The sequence below is a fragment of the Oncorhynchus gorbuscha genome, linkage group LG04, assembly GCF_021184085.1.
Source record: "Oncorhynchus gorbuscha isolate QuinsamMale2020 ecotype Even-year linkage group LG04, OgorEven_v1.0, whole genome shotgun sequence".
Lineage (NCBI taxonomy): Eukaryota > Metazoa > Chordata > Actinopteri > Salmoniformes > Salmonidae > Oncorhynchus > Oncorhynchus gorbuscha.
In genome coordinates, this window is record NC_060176.1 from 2,802,632 (window position 1) to 2,815,961 (window position 13,330).

Below are 13,330 nucleotides of genomic sequence, written 5' to 3' on the forward strand. Positions count from 1 at the left end.
TAGGTTAGATTACTCGTTGGTTATTACAGCATTGTCGGTACTAGAAGCACAAGCATTTTGCTACACTTGCATTGACATCTGCTAACCATGTGTATGTGACAAATACAATTTGATTTGAACAATGTGGGGGAGAACAGCACCATGTAGTGGTCAGAACCTGATAATATCAGGATGTCGGATGGGACATAAACCCAACAACTTCAATGATTAAAACATCACCAAATTCACTGAGAATACATAACATAGTATGAATAAACAACACTGAGCCTCAGCTCCGTACTACTAGTCAAACATAGAGAATTGATACTATGTACACACATTTGGGGTGTCATTAGCGTGGGACGTGAGGGGGGGGGGGGTCTGTGTATGGCTTTTGACAACTTCTTCGGATTCCTCATGTCTTAGTCATTGTTAGAGACAGGTTTGGTCGAAATCGGATGTTAGGTACTAGTGTTAGGTGTAGTGTGTGTGTGTGTGTGTGTGTTCAACATGGGAATGTCCAGCAGCTCTATCCTGTGTCCCAAATGGCAGCCTATTGCCTACACAGTGCAGTTTTATTTTTACTAGGGCCCATTTGGGGAATAGGGTGTAGGGAATAGGGTGCCATTTCAGATGCATCCCTAGACAGCCCAGCTCCCGTTTCAATACACAATGCACAACACCTGACTGAATGGGAGGAAAGAGTTCTCTGAAACTGAATGCCTCTCTGCTTTGTGTTCCATATTTCACAAAATATGGGATTGTTTCCACAGTGTTATAAAGACTCTCTCTCTAAGATAATGATTTACTGGTATCCATATTACATTCCCAATTCTTTGTTCACAGATAAACAAGTGTGTCAGATGCCAACAAGAATGAACGTAGCATGTGATATAGTTAGTTCACTGACCCAATATGTGTTTTTCTACAAAAACTGGGCCAGCCAACAGCCCTGTGGTCAAGCAGCAGCAATACCACCAGCAGCAGCACATGGTCAATGTTTACGCCAGGGATCCAAATGGTTCCACATTCCCTCTATATGGTGCACTACTTTTGACCAGGGACCATAATGCTCTGGTCAAAAGTAGTGCACTATAGGGAATAGGGTGCCATTTGGTACGTACTGAAGACATCTGGCAGCGGGACAGATGCCATGGCCATGCTGCTATATAGAGACATGTGGAGCTGATTCAGCTGACTGCCATCCATTTTCATTGTTACCAGTGTGATAGTTGTAACATTAATTTTTTAGATAGTTGTGGAGCCGACGAGTGAGGGAGTGATGACAGTACAGCTTGTCCCTCTCTATTCCCCCCCAATGCCTCCCTCCCTCCTAGACCGACCCATCAGGTCTTTGTGTTCCTCTTCTGAGCCGAGCCCCCCAGAACACACACACACACACACACACAGCTCTCTTAAAACACATTGACACAAAACACATCTCTTGCAGTCCCAGAAGTCTACAATGAAATGAAGCCTTGCTCTGCTGAATAATCAGATTTCTGTCGTTCTACATTCTTAAAAGGGCAATTCCACCACTTTTCAACCTATCTCCAATACCAGTGTCTACATATGTTAAAATTGCACATTTCAACATTTTGTAGAAAAAAATAAAGTTAACAAGTTCTCCTCGATGACATCATCAAAATTGAAAACAATTGAAAACATTGATTTTCAAACACTATAAGATTCACGGTGATATGGGGAGCAAGAAAACAACCTTCCACTGAGCACACTGGGTAATTCCAATGTGGATAATTGGGTAATATTTGGTTGAGACATTGATCAATGAGATCGCAATTTATATTCACCTACTCAAAAAGAAAGCCATAAGTTGAGTTTCCAATGTGTTATGACTATGCTTGGAACCATCTAAAAGCACAACCAAACAACGTCAGATTTTTGGTTTAGTTATCACCAAAATGTCTATCACTGCACTTTTAACTATTTAGCAGCACAGCAAAGTTCAAATGAGAATACAATGTCAAATATTTTGTTTATTTATACAACAGATTGTGTTGTCCCTGTGCTTCATCTAATAGCAGAACCAAATGACCTGGATTACAGTTGAGATTACATTCAACGCTATTTGAGATTCTGCACAGATTATTACAGCAATTGTGAAGATCTCCACAGACCTGTGAATAACTATGCATGCTATCTTCAACATGCATGCTTTATTTGATTGAATAAGAAGTGTATATTTACAGTAACCTCAAAATGTGGCCATGGATGTGCTACTCACTTTAAGGTTAAACGTTAGGTTAGATTGTAAAATAGCCTTACATTTATGCTATTTACTGCAGTGGTTCCAAACTGTAGGCCACAGTTCTTTTTTTAATGAACTCAGTCCAGCTTTCAACTTACTCTAGAAGGTTGTAATAGTAGAATGCACAAGGTGCAATTTTGAAATTGTAGTGCATCATCAGTTATCCTCCCTCTTGTCATGTCAGTCATTGGGCTCCCAAGTGGCTCAGCGGTCTAAGGCACTGCATCTCAGTGGTAGAGGTGTCACTACAGACACTGGTTAGATTTCAGGCTGTATCACAACCGGCCATGATTGGGAGTCCCATATGGCGGCCCACAATTGGCCCAGTGTCGTCCGGGTTAGGGTTTGGCTGGGGTAGGCCTTCATTGTAAATAAGAATTTGTTCTTAACTGACTTGCCTAGTTAAATAAAGGTTAAATAAATACCTGAGAGCTATTTATAACTTCTCAAAAATGTCCAGCTCAACTAGCCCATGTCAGCTAGGTTTCTCAGCCAACAGATTTTGTTGTAATGTTTGAGTCACTCATATCACATGAATAAACATTAGACATAGCAAAATGTATAGCAAGAAAATAAGTTTTAAAACTGCAACATTTTCTCTCCAAGGAGTGTGAACAGTGTGAGTCATGAACAGTGCTTGTTCCCATAGACATAGATGTCTACATGGATTCATGTCTCCATCTCATCCAAAAATGCAAGTGAAAGAATAAGACTAAATCAAACTTTAAATTCACTTTAATTTGATGTAGTCCCATTCTTTAACTTTGGTTTTTGGTTGAGATGGAGACATGAATGTCACGTCTAATCAAGGTGGGTGGAATCAGGCGCAGAGAGCAAATAGCGATAATAAGTTTATTCTCCGGTGAACAAAATAAACACGGTCAACCCAAATACAAACAGGGTGAAATGATCCAAAACAGGATAACAGACTAACCGGGGAATAATAAACACAATAACACCGACAGACGAAACGAATGACAAAATAAACAATCCCGCACAAAACAAGGGCGGGACAACCTACATTATATACAGACACTAATTAACTAAACAACACACCTGAAAAACAATCAGACAAAACCAACAGATACACGAAAAGGGATCGGTAGTGGCTAATAGGACGGTGACGACGACCGCCGAGCACCGCCTGAACGGGCAGAAGAGCCAACCTCGGCGGAAGTCGTGACAATGAATCCATCATATCAATTATTAATTTGAAAACAAACTGGAATTGAAGATGGATAGTCACATCTGTGCCACTGACTTAGTCTAAGCAGGGGATACATCTTCTTCAAATGTTGATTTTGGTTGCGTTGACAACCAAACACAATTCAATATCACTAAATATACTTTGTTTTGAAATAATAAACCCTAGGCCTATTGCATTGTCTAATTTTAGTTGAATTGAAAGAATAGCTGTTGATGACTTTGCTAATGCTACATAGTCCTAAATAGTATCATTAATGACATATAATTGATACATTATGGTCACATTTAATTTTCTCTGTTAAACCTACCCTTTAGAATGGGTTCGATAGCAACAGTGAATCTATTTCGTTTTTAGTTGGAGAGCTTTCAACAATCCTTCTCACGATAGCACATTGGTAATAGTCAGTGACAAATATCATAAGTAACCAGTGATGGGCATGGTTAAAACCCTGGATGGGAGATCAAATGGTAGCTGTATATAGATACATTCTCCAGTAAGGAGGTGCTGCCCAGCCTATAGTTTTTTATCTGTTTATCTGCAATACACCTTGTTCTGCTTGGCAACAAACTTTTTAAAATTATGTGAGTAGATCTGCCCTCTGCTGGGCAATATTGAGACACCACTAGAGACATGAACTTGATGAGGCTTGTCTTGCTGTCACCCGCTTTAAAGGTACAATATGCAGAAATCACTTCACCATTTCCTGGTCGCGAAAATTCTAATAATTTTCCTAATTTCAGTTTGTGAATCATTGTACCATCTAAACAGTTGTGAAATATATTTTCAATAACCAAAAATGTTCTATGTTCAGCTGTTTGAAGCTGGTGTACAAAACCAAAAGTAAAAGATGCCAAAATGAAACAAAAGAACGGGAAGCGTAGAAATGGCATACATAGAACATATCTACTGCTTGTTAGAATTGCTTTCAATTATGACAAATTTATAACTCACATTTCTATGTGAATTTCGTTGGCAGCACAAAAACTTACATATGCATCTTTAATAGACCTCACCTTGTCTTGTCTTCTTTTTCCCCCAACTCAATTAAGCCAAAACCACGCCTATTATCAGAGAGGCGTTCTACAACGCTTTGAGCGCTCTCCAAGTCCCGAAGTGAATATCACGAAGCACGAAATTTCAGTCACTAATTAATAACATTTGCCCTTGTATTTCAAGATTGAAAAATATAATAAAATAATGTAGTGGACAGAGCTAGCCATTAAAATCAGATTCAATGGATGTAACATAGCGTATTCGACTGAATTGATTATCTAAAATATTTTAGAAATGATGAATAGTAAGCATATGCTTTTACCTGATAATAGACTACAAATTATAATATAACAACTTCAAATATCGAGCTAGTAACGTTAAGTAGCCTAGGTAAACTTAGCTGACCTTCAATTGAGGGAATTCAGCAGAGTTCTGAGACACGTTTTACAAGTCATTGAAACTCTGAAAATGAATACATGGGCAAATGTTACCAAACATTATAATAATAGGACTGCATTATGGTAGGCAGCTAATTGTTAAATGACATTTTCCATCCTTACCTTGGAAGGCCACTGTCTCTGCACTGATCGCCTGTGAGTGAGACAACGCTAGCTAGCCAATGGGAGCAGTTTAGCCAAAAAAAAACTCGTAATAACGGGGCGTAGTTTTGGCTAAACTGCGTTGGGAAAAAGAAAGACGCGAGCTCACCTGCTCGAAGACCTAAAACCCGGAAATTAGTTACCGTTCATATGGCGAAAATGAATGAGGAAAGAATAGGCTTTTGGGATAAACGCGAAAATAAGGTCTGAGGTTAATACAGGCTTAGGATATCTTATACGAGATAATATTAGTCAGTTAACATTACCATTATTAATTATTAATCATTTATGTGCTTTTTCAAATGACACAAATGCTTCCAAATTCACAAAAAATAACGTTAGCTGATGATTATCTCCTACAAAAAGACGCCATTAGGATAGAAAACAAATACTGTATCAATAAATTAGCTCAACATTGGAAAAATTACCCATTTGTATTAGTAAAAAAACAACAGAATGAAGCACGAGAGTTTCGCAAGAATTGTCTGCTTTTTAAAAAATAACTGCTTTTATGTAATATTGTTTCATTGAACACTATATCCCAGAAAGCTTTGCGCCAAGGTAAAGCAGGAAGATATTTTTTCGTCTGCAACTTCGGGAATTTATCCAGAAGGTATGTCTCTTTTACCTTATTTTTTTACCCCCACAAATCTATCTAATTTATTTAAAGCACATTTGAAGTTAGTTCCAACCTTCAAAGTTCACAACTACGTGTAGATGTATTTCCAAAATCGGTCCTCTTTCAAGTTTCAGAGTACAGTTTACTGATTTAGCAACCGGTAGTTAGCGGTTAGCTAGCTAACTTACTTCGCTGTCAGTTTGAAAACCACAACCTCGCTCTTTCCTGCTTGTGTCTTCAGGCCGCTGTGCGCTAGAGAAACTCTGAAATAAGTTGAATCTTCTTGGCCTATTTCAATTTGGCAATGAAATAGCTATTGCGAGTAAGTATCTTCTACTGTAAGACTTTATCGAACTAGTGGCAGTACTACAAATATGGTCCCTCCCTAGTTAGTGAATTGTTTGTAATCAATACAACCCACAGTTCAGTGTCATTTGGTTAATATCAGAGATCAATGGTTCTAAACCTGTTTGGGCTTCAATGTCATTAACAACACCTTAGATCATTGACGACCATACAAGTATTTTTAGCTACTCAACAACACTTATCCTGGTCTTTAATTAAACATGTAAATAGTTAGTGGATTTGTAGACTTCTCTAGTTTAGAGATTGTAAAACACTATAGTAGAGAAGATGGTATTGAGTAATGACATTGTCTCAGTCTCAACTGTTCCAGGGTGAAATGAATAGCCTAGTTCCCCGAGTAAACAAAAGTATTTTATTCTAACTCTATCACCACCATCTGTGGAGGGTGAGGCAGAGGCGTCTGAGCTCACACTGCTCTGGGTATTTTTATAAAGTGGTCATGTGAAACTACAGACAACAAATGAGAGATGTCTACTGTCTTGTCTTCCTGGGCCACAAGATGAAGGGCTGGTCTGTGTCTATCGAGTCATGGTTTATCCTCCACTATGGGTAGCACTATTATAGAGTGGTATTTATTAGACTAAGTTTTACAACTGAGAAGACTGCATGTTATTAAATATAGAAGTTTTGAATGTTGAAAACTGACCATCTGGACCAGTTAAACTTGCAATGAAATCTATCTATGCCAGATTTTTCCCCCCAGTGTTGGTGGTAAGGGTAGCATGGGGCGGGGGGGCGCACTGCTGCTAAATTAATATAATTGAAATAGTGTATGCTATTGTACTGTCCATCGCTGTACTTTCACTGGGTCCCCCCTAAGTATCCTAGTGTGATATTGAAGGGGAGTTTTGCTAGATAACATTTCAGGGGAAATATACAGTTTTTCTAGTAGGCAGGTACAGTAATGTGTTACTGGTGCATGTTGCTCGAGTTCCTTCCTCTTATGACTTGGTTAGATTCTCTCTTTTCCAGATCCACCTCTGTCCTTTTTATCTTTACCACAACTACCAATGCAACACTGTCTAGTTAGAATACCATGCTACTACTAGGACTACATAGCCAGGTCACAGAATCTTCTGTCCATCACCAAATTTCACTTGATATTTAACATAACTAATGCAAAAATGTGTCAACTGTTCTCTGATTCTTTGTGTCCACAGGAGTGTGTTGCTCAGGCCCTGGGGAGAGTGGTGTGTGTCAGTGTGTGTTACAGAAACACCAGCAGTGAGTGTATGTCTGTCTGTAATCTGCTTCCGCCGGCTGTTTGTGGCATCGGCTGTGAAGTGAACAGGAAGACAGAGGGTTGAAGAGAGAGAAAGAGAAGAGAGAGGAAGCTGCCGACAGCATGACTGAGTTCTGGGTGTGTTTCAGCTGCTGCATTGGAGAGCAGCCTCAGCCTGTGAGTACACACACACACACACACACACACAAGAAATCACTGTTTTGTTTACTCCTGATCTTTCAGTCTATGAAGTATGGACACTAACGGTCAAGGTCCTAGATACTGAAATAGAACCAGGCCTTCTTCTTCTTTAGTAATACTACAATTTCATTAATGCTTTACAGAAGAGGCGGCGGAGGATAGACCGTTCAATGATCGGAGAACCAACCAACTTTGTTCACACAACACACGTAGGCTCAGGAGACATGGGCATTGGGCTCTCATCAGTACGTACTGACCACCTACCCTCACACAGAAAACAGAGCCTTATGTCATATCAACTAGGTAAAGATTCCAAGCAGTTACAAACCGTTATCCAAGTCTTTTGTTCATTATGACTGTGTGTGTGTATAGGTGAACTCAGTTCAGGCCCAGATGAAATCTAAAGGAGGTTATCAAGGAGGGTCTGAGAGAAATCAGGAATAATGAGGTGAGACACTTGCTGTTATGTGTTACTATTGTGTTAATACTATGATATCAATGTGTTATCAGTACTGTATTACTACTGTGATATTGACATGTTATCAGTATTGTTACTACTGTAATATCAACGTGTTATCAGTACTGTGTTAATACTATGATCTCAACGTGTTATCAGTACTGTGTTGCTACTGTGATATCAGTACTTTGTTACCGGCCAACAGCTCTGCACCCCCCGCAACAACTGGCCCAAGACCCCCCCCCCCCCCCCCGCCACTCCTATTACTAGTCTGTTCAACCTCCCTTTCGTATATCATCTGAGATTCCTAAAGATTGGAAAGCTGCCACGGTCATCCCCCTCTTCCAAGGGGAGACACTCTAGACCCACACTGTTACAGACCTATATCCATCTTTCCCTGCCTTTCTAAAGTGTTCAAAAGCCAAGTGAACAAACAGATCACCAATCATTTCGAATCCCACCGTACCTTCTCCGCTGTGCAATCTGGTTTCTGAGCTGGTCACGTGAGCACCTCAGCCACGCTCAAGGTCCTAAACAATATCATAACCACCATCGATAAAAGAAAGTACTGTGCAGCCGACTTCATCGACCTGGCCAAGGCTTTCGACTCTGTCAATCACCGTATTCTGCCAGGTCGCAGTTGCAAATGAGAACTTGTTCTCAACTAGCCTACAGTGAGGGAAATAAGTATTTGATCCCCTGCTGATTTTGTATGTTTGCCCACTGACAAAGAAATGATCATTCTATAATTTTATTGGTAGGTTTATTTGAACAGAGAGAGACAGAATAACAACAAAAAAATCCATGAAAACACATGCCAAAAATGTTATAAATTGATTTGCATTTTAATGAGGGAAATAAGTATTTGACCCCTCTGCAAAACATGACTTAGTACTTGGTGGAAAAACCATTGTTGGCAATCAGAGGTCAGATGTGTCTTGTAGTTGGCCACCAGGTTTGCACACATCTCAGGAGGGATTTTGCCCCACTCCTCTTTGCAGATCTTCTCCAAGTCATTAAGGTTTCGAGGCTGACATTTAGCAACTCGAACCTTCAGCTCCCTCCACAGATTTTCTATGTGGTTAAGGTCTGGAGACTGGCTAAGCCACTCCAGGACATTCATGTGCTTCTTGAGCCACTCCTTTGTTGCCTTGTCCGTATGTTTTGGGTCATTGTCATGCTGGAATACCCATCCACGACCCATTTTCAATGCCCTGGTTGAGGGAAAGAGGTTCTCACTCAATATTTGACGGTACATGGTCCCTTTGATGCGGTGAAGTTGTCCTGTCCCCTTAGCAGAAAAACACCCCCAAAGCATAATGTTTCCACCTCCATGTTTGACGGTGGAGATGGTGTTCTTGGGGTCATAGGCAGCATTCCTCCTCTTCCTCCAAACACGGCGAGTTGAGTTGATGCCAAAGAGCTCCATTTTGGTCTCATCTGACCACAACACTTTCACCCAGTTGTCCTCTGAAGATATTCATTGGCAAACTTCAGACGGCATGTATATGTGCTGTCTTGTTTTCTTGTTGACTATGGTTCCAGCTGCCTTGAGATCATTGGCAAGATCCTCCCGTGTAGTTCTGGGCTGATTCCTCACCGTTCTCATGATCATTGCAACTCCACGAGGTGAAATCTTGCATGGAGCCCCAGGCCGAGGGAGATTGACAGTTCTTATGTGTTTCTTCCATTTGCGAATAATCGCACCAACTGTTGTCACCTTCTCACCAAGCTGCTTGGCGATGGTCTTGTAGCCCATTCTAGCCTTGTGTAGGTCTACATTCTTGTCCCTGACATCCTTGGAGAGCTCTTTGGTCTTGGCCATGGTGGAGAGTTTGGAATCTGATTGATTGATTGCTTCTGTGGACAGGTGTCTTTTATATAGGTAACAAGCTGAGATTAGGAGTACTTCCTTTGAGTGTGCTCCTAATCTCAGCTCGTTACCTGTATAAAAGACACCTGGGAGCCAGAAATCTTTCTGATTGTGAGGGGGTCAAATACATATTTCCCTCATTAAAAATGCAAATCAATTTATAACATTTTTGGCATGTGTTTTTCTGGATTTTTTTCATTGTTATTCTGTCTATCACTGTTCAAATAAACCTACCATTAAAATTATAGACAGATCATTACTTTGTCAGTGGGCAAACGTACAAAATCAGCAGGGGATCAAATACTTTTCCCCTCACTGTTCCTGGTTAAATAAAGGTGAAATAAAACACTCTTATTGGCATACTCAACAGCCTTGGTTTCTCAAAGGATTGCCTCGCCTGGTTTACCAACTACTTCTCTGATAGAGTTCAGTGTGTCAAATTGGAGGGCCTGTTGTCCGGACCTCTGGCAGTCTCTATGGGGGTGCCACAGGGTTCAATTCTCAGGCCGACTTTTTTTCTCTGTATTTATCAATGATGTCGCTCTTGCTGCTGGTGATTCTTTGATCCACCTCTAAGCAGACGACACCGTTCTGTATACATCTGGCCCTTCTTTGTACACTGTTAATAAACCTCCTAAACGAGCTTCAACGCCATACAACACTCATTCCGTGGCCTCCAACTGCTCTTAAACGCTCATAAAACTAAATGCATGCTCTTCAACTGATCGCTGTATGCTCCCGCCTGCCTAGCATCACTATTCTGGATAGTTCTGACTTAGAATATGTGGACAACTATAAATACCTAGGTGTCTGGCTAGACTGTAAACTCTCCTTCCAGACTCATATTAAGCATCTCCAATCCAAAATTAAATCTAAAATCGGAATCCTATTTCACAACAAAGCCTCCTTCACTCATGCTGCCAAACACCCTTGTAAAATGGACTATCCTGCCGATCCTTGACTTCGGCGATGTCATTTACAAAATAGCCTCCAACACTCTACTCAGCAAACTGGATGCAGTCTATCACAGTGCCATCCATTTTGTTACCAAAGCCCCTTATACCAGCCACCACTGCGACCTGTATGCTCTCATTGGCTGGTCCTCGCTACATATTCGTTGCCAAACCCACTGGCTCCAGGTCATCTATAAGTCTTTGCCAGGTAAAGCTCCGCCTTATCTCAGCTCACTGGTCACCATAGCAACACCCACCCGTAGCACGTGCTCCAGCAGGTATATTTCATTGGTCATCCCCAAAGCCAACACCCCCTTTGGCTGCCTTTACTTCCAGTTGTCTGCTGCCAATGACTGGAACAAATTGCAAAAATCACTGAAGTTGGAGACTTATATATCCCTCACTAACTTAAATCATCGGCTGTCAGAGCAGCTTACCGATCGCTGCAGCTGTACACAGCCCATCTGTAGATAGCCCACCTAACCAACTACCTGCCTCATCCCCATATTTTTTCTTTTTTTTCTGCTCTTTTGCACACCAGTATTTCTACTTGCAGTCTTAATGACTAAATTGTAAATATTTCGCCACTATGGCCTATTTATTGCCTTACCTCCTTACTTCATTTGCACACACTGTATACAGATTTTCTATTGTGTTATTGACTGTACGTTTGTTTATCCCATGTGTAACTCTGTTTTTGTCGCACTGCTTTGCTTTATCTTGGCCAGGTCGCAGTTGTAAATAAGAACTTGTTCTCAACTGGCCTACCTGGTTAAATAAAGGTGAAATAAATAAAAAGACTACTGTGATATCAACGTGTTTTCAGTACTGTGTTGCTACAGTGATATCAACGTGTTTTCAGTACTGTGTTGCTACAGTGATATCAACGTGTTTTCAGTACTGTGTTGCTACAGTGATATCAACGTGTTTTCAGTACTGTTACTACTGATATCAACGTATTATCAGTACCGCGTTGCTACAGTGATATCAACGTATTATCAGTACCGCGTTGCTACAGTGACGTCAACGTATTATCAGTACCGTGTTGCTACAGTGATGTACCAGTGTTGCTACAGTGATGTCAACGTATTATCAGTACCGTGTTGCTACAGTGACGTCAACGTGTTATCAGTAGTGTTGCTACAGTGATGTCAACGTATTATCAGTAGTGTTGCTACAGTGACGTCAACGTGTTATCAGTAGTGTTGCTACAGTGACGTCAACGTGTTATCAGTACCGCGTTGCTACAGTGACGTCAACGTGTTATCAGTAGTGTTGCTACAGTGACGTCAACGTGTTATCAGTAGTGTTGCTACAGTGACGTCAACGTGTTATCAGTAGTGTTGCTACAGTGACGTCAACGTGTTATCAGTAGTGTTGCTACAGTGACGTCAACGTGTTATCAGTAGTGTTGCTACAGTGACGTCAACGTGTTATCAGTACCGCGTTGCTACAGTGACGTCAGTACCGTTGCTAACGTGTGTTATCAGTACCGTTGCTACAGTGACGTCAACGTGTTATCAGTACCGCGTTGCTACAGTGACGCGTCAACGTGTTATCAGCACCGCGTTGCTACAGTGACGTCAACGTGTTATCAGTACCGCGTTAACATGCTCCCTGTGTCTACGAAAGCTTCATTCAACGTTTGTGTAATAAGTTTAAACTTGACATTATTGTAAATTTGCCAGCTGCATATACACTGCTTTACATGAATGTGACGTGTATGTATTATTTGTCCACAGACAGATAAGAAGCCTGTGCTAACTACTGCTGTAGATCTGAAGAGGAGGCGTTGTAAAGACACTCTTACCTGAACCAGACAAAGGACCAAACAATGAAACCACCCAGGAATGTGTATATAATTCATTTATATTAAATCACTGCTATCTGTCTGTCTGCCATGCTGTTGCACTGTAATAGTAGAAAACGGATCAATCGTGTGTGTGTGTGTGTGCGCCTGTGTGAACAAATGTTTTACTCAACTGTTCAGGAGTGTGTGGTCGTGTTTTTAGGCCTTGCCTGTATTTATAGTCAGATTTGTGGAAAAATTACCTTTCATGTGGTGGCTGGGCCATTGTGGAGATATGAGGCACATGATTAGTAGTATCTGCTTCATTATCAAATCATAAACTACAGACTTGAAATGTCTAACTGTTTGTGTCCCAAATGGAACCCTAGTCCTTATATAGTGTGCTACTTTTGACCAGAGACACATGGGCCCTGATCAAATATAATGCACTATATAGGGCATAGGTTGAAATTGGGGACAGAGACCACGTTAACCGCTTTATTCTGTTAAACATCCCATGTTCTTTGAGTTGCCTTCAGGAGTAAGTAAAGAATGCTGTTTTCCAATAAACTTGAAATGTGTAGGTAGGGCACACTGGACCATTTTGTTTCTTGTACACACTTGTTCAGAAGCTTTTAAGCTTTTGTATTGATTTCAGCCAATGTGTTTTTATACATGTAGTATTTTTATCATTCTTTAGCTAGAATCTTAATAAAAAAATGTTCTATGCCATCTTGGAGAAGTCTTTCTTTGTCAGGCTTGACTAGCTATATATGATCGTCCTCTCCTGGAACACTCAAATG

At 40.7% G+C, this 13,330-nt stretch overlaps 2 long non-coding RNA genes across 2 annotated transcripts; both read left to right on the top strand.

The window, feature by feature from the left end:
- The first annotated feature begins 5,140 nt into the window (after positions 1-5,140).
- On the top strand, positions 5,141-7,369 carry LOC124033535. Its single transcript, XR_006838408.1, has 3 exons — positions 5,141-5,251; positions 5,593-5,660; positions 7,193-7,369. It is a non-coding gene; the product is annotated as an uncharacterized LOC124033535 (long non-coding RNA).
- A 4,095-nt stretch (positions 7,370-11,464) lies between these two features.
- Positions 11,465-13,259, top strand: LOC124033536. Its single transcript, XR_006838409.1, has 2 exons — positions 11,465-11,520; positions 12,481-13,259. It is a non-coding gene; the product is annotated as an uncharacterized LOC124033536 (long non-coding RNA).
- The last annotated feature ends 71 nt before the right edge of the window (positions 13,260-13,330 follow it).